Consider the following 4,474-nt stretch of genomic DNA (forward strand, 5'->3'; position numbering starts at 1 on the left):
GCCCCCTTACACCCTTCCTCAACTTCACAGAGTTCTCTTCTATGAGTTCCGCGACTGCCTGGAAAAAAGAGAACATTCAACTAGGTATGTTAGTATTTTGGTGTTGGACATCCAAATCAGTGACGATCGCAAGAGGGGGAGGGGGCATCAGGGTCATGCCCCCCCCCCCCGCTATCATCATGAAATCGGACTCTAAGGGCCCCATTTCAGCATATCGGGCCGAAGACTCTCCTTGGGTGCCTCATACCGTCTATCTGAGGGTCGCTACCAGTGTGGCCAGGGGCGGATCCAGAAAATCTCCAAGGGAGGGGCCATTAGAAACCAGGAGGCCCCCATAATCCCACCTGTTGGAGGCCCCATCTTCCCACTTGTTGGCCCCCCCCCCAAAAAAAACTGCGTCTATTGAGCTTATCTAGCTGTTCAGGCAACATCTCAACATGAATAGCCACTTTATTTTCAGGAGGCCCCCTTTTCAGCTTTTTAACTTTTTATTTTATTTTTGAAAAAAATCGGCCAAGGGGGGGGGGCCATGGCCCCCATGCCCCCCCCCCCTTGTATCCGCGCCTGAGTGTGGCCCCTACGTCGGAATTCACGATCCCAACTCGGGCCGCAGTGGCGCTACACAGGTCTTTTATAGCCCACACCGGTTTGAAGGCCCGGCATTGACCCTTCAGTTCATACCGACCTGTAACGACCAATACGACCTATGCTCTGGCTCAGAGCATAGTTGATTGGTCCCATTAAAGCGTACTAGCCGCTAGCGAGGCTAGCGGGCCCATCGGGACCCGACGGGCCCCGCGGGCCACCATTGACACCCGTCGCTCGGGTGCCAGCGGCACGGCATGGTAAACTATAGAGGTGTCAATCGGAACCGAAAATTTTGGAATTCCGAAAATTTCCGAATTCCGATTCGGAAATCGGACGGACAAGTGACAAACACATCGGACATATTCGGAAAACTAGTTGAAAATTACAAATTTCTTAAATAACTTTAAGTACAAACTTATTTCCATTATCAAGGAAATTGCAAAACATGTCATCAAAATTGGCAGGGGATAGGTGGTTCACACATCATTCATAATTATAGTGCAGATTGAACATAAACATAATTGCATGTAGCAGGTAGCTCTGAGTCAAATATATACCTACCTATACTGTGCCAACTTTTAACTCTAAATTTGAAAATGTGTTTATGAATGGCAATAGCCAATAGGTGACATTGTTGTCAGCAAGTCCATCATTAGATAACACAGGTAATAGGTATGAATATGATGCACAATCATTGACCTGTGGGAAGCACCAAAGCAGTAAAGGAGGAAACCCAAAAATAGATTTGCCTCACTTTAAAGTTAACAGAAAAGAGGCTGAAAAATTGCAAATATCAAGGTGTGCCAAGAAGCACAAGAGTCTTACCTAGTCGAGAGTCGAGAACATCATAAATCATCTCCTTCCACCCCTTCCCCCAAAAAATATCTGTGCCGAAATATCGAATACAATGCTACAAAGTATGCCGATAGCCTATCCAAATAAACTGTTACCAAAAGATGATGAAATGCGGCGAGAGCGTCATAAATGTCACCCAAGGAAAGATGGCCCCGCATGACAATCAGAGGAGAAAAAAATGACGTTTAAGATAATAAATACAGTCAGTCTGCTTAACAATTAAATAATTTTCATAAACTATAATATTTTGCAATGCATATTGAACTCGAATTAAACAACTTATGGTTAATGCACTTCAATAGGACAAATTATCTGATAATGACGTCATATTATTGATTTACTTTTACATCATCGACTCAAAGCCGGATACCATGTTCCATTCTACCGAGAATGGTAGCATGAAATGTGTTTTTCATTCTACCAAGGATTACAACATAGATATAAAGACTAGATAGGGCACCCCCATGTCGGGAGCGACTCGCGAATGCGTAGCAGCGGCCGCCATGTTGGTGAGGGCGAGAATCTGCGGCGCTGTGTAAAGACTATGGGAGGAGGGGGGTGTTTGGGACAGATTTTGTGGTATTTTTCGACCGAAAAGTGTTAATCTTTTTTACCTATGGCATTCTTTGGAATGAGTAGATTGTGAAACAAGGGCAGAAACATGTGTATTTATTGTAATGTAATTACATCAGCCCTAGACATATAGCCCTAAAGACGCTGATAAAGGATATGCGGCACCGAAGGTAGATGCACTTGGCATGCTAATTTAAGATTAAATTCGTTTCCCATTATGGCTATCATACTTTATATCTATGTATGCAGTATGCAATGGACAATGATCGACAATAAGTGCAATTTTAGCCCTCACCCGTTCGTAGTTTGTCAGCGTCTTACGAGTAGGGGAAGCCAGGGTGAACGGAGTGAACTCCAGCCGTTCGCCCCTCGACGGAGCAAGAACGGAAAAAATAGGTATGCTGTCCGCGATGTGAGTAAACCAGTGATACCAAATTTCAGGGTACTAGGTCAACAGGTGAACTCAGAGGTCAGGTCAAACACTGGAAATCGAACCAGTAAAGTCACTGGAGTTTGAGATCTTTCGCTATAAAATCGACCAAAACGCGTGAACTGTCGGCGAAATGGGTTACATCATTCCCAATCAACCTCATCTCGAAATCTAGCGAACCGGGTCACATAAGGTCATACAAGGTCAGCGACCTTAGATGACCTCGGATGGCCTTGACACATGGCGGGTCATGTGAAGTGTATTTATGGGTCGTTCTCGAATCCCGTGTCAATCTTACTTTAAAAAATGATTTGCGGGCACAAATCCGCAAACATAATTAAGGATTACGAATAAAATGAGCAAGATGCTCCGAAAACTGCCCATATGAAGCGCAGCCTTGACCTCGAGGCAAATGCACGTTATCTAGACATCAACACTAAAAAAACGCATGTAAAATGCATAAACATGCACTAGAAGGCAAGGAAATTCACCCGGATGCGGCAAATCGCAAAATCCGCTTATTTTAGCCGAACATGGCCTGACCCAAGCTCCGATGACCCATTCCTCACTTTGAATCAATCCGCGCCCCCTACAGGCACCGACATCGCCCTTGCAGACAGCACAGACGATAGTCGCACAGGCACGTGGCGAGCTAGTGTAACTGTAGCCGCGCCTTCAGCCACGAACACCAGTTTGTGCCGGATCAGCTAGCCACGGAGCAGAGACGGCCGGCAACGAATCGGCGATTAACAGTGCTACATATCGACACGATCACAAGAGGCGAGGCGTTAACCCAGCGCCCACTGCATTGGTCGCCAGTGGACCCACTCAGTCACTAAGCAATCATCGACAAAATACGTCTTTTATCGGCCAGACATTGATCTGTTCATTAATATGAAGTGTCCATCCAAATCCACGCTATCCGCCACACAGCAGCTATCGACGGTAGATACCCACTCCAGCGGCAGCTGGCCGCGACTCACTGACACCGGCTAGAGACAGCTGACCGCTGAAATCACCAACACTTCGGCAGGGTATGAGCGGGTCTCAGTCAGATCCCAGGCATGTAACCCTGGCAGAGATGATGAAGAGGTGGTAAAGCTGTGTCATGTCGTCCGGCTGGATGTCGCTCACCAGGGCCTCCTGACAGGTGCTACAGCTGACAGAGTCGAGCGCCTTCTTCACCACGAACCCTGCGATGTAGGTGGCGATGTTGCCCACCAGACGACAGCCCAGGCTGGAAGTCGTGCTCCGTGATGATGTGGAGTGCCGTGGCACCGTTGTCTGAGGTGGTGGAGGCCGAGGTAGTAAGGCTGGCTCCCCGTCCGCTGGTCGTGTGACCAACTGCCAGGATGCTGGTCGGGTCGAGGGCTGCCACTTTCCCTGTGCTGCCGGGCCGGACGCCGCAGCGGTGGAGCAGGTGCCGGAATATCCCGCAGAACTGTGCGGCACTGGGGTTGTTCCAGCCACCTGGAAAGTTCGATTAGTATCAATAAAATATGGCTAATAGTGTTTAGTGTTAACATACGCCAGGCACAAGTGTTGTATTTGTTGTTAACACATTGTTGACACACACGTACACGCACACACACACGCACACACACACACACACACACACACACACACACACATGTTGGCAATGGTAAAGCAGTCTCCGGGCATTTGGTAATAATTTTTTGCACTTATTCTGGTTTTAGTGACTGATGGGCCTTTACCCACGCATGACTGGAGGGTGGGGCTCTACAGAGCCCCTCTCCTGTTTTCTGCAATAAAATATTTACATTTATATATTGAAAAAAATAAAATAGGGAAGAGTGGGGAAAGATGCCCAGGGTTTTGCTATGTCATATATTATTCGAAAATGACGATCGGAAAGCAAAAACTTGGAGTTTCAACGGAAGCCGACATCATTTTTCTCCAAAAACATCACACTTTCGTGCCTGAAATATGATAACTTTTTTTGCTATTAAGCATTTTCTCGAAGAAGTGAAAGGGGGCATCTTACCCCACAGGGTGAGAAAGACGCCC

The sequence above is a fragment of the Amphibalanus amphitrite genome, unplaced genomic scaffold (assembly GCF_019059575.1).
Source record: "Amphibalanus amphitrite isolate SeventyFive unplaced genomic scaffold, NRLGWU_Aamphi_draft 001099F_arrow, whole genome shotgun sequence".
Lineage (NCBI taxonomy): Eukaryota > Metazoa > Arthropoda > Thecostraca > Balanomorpha > Balanidae > Amphibalanus > Amphibalanus amphitrite.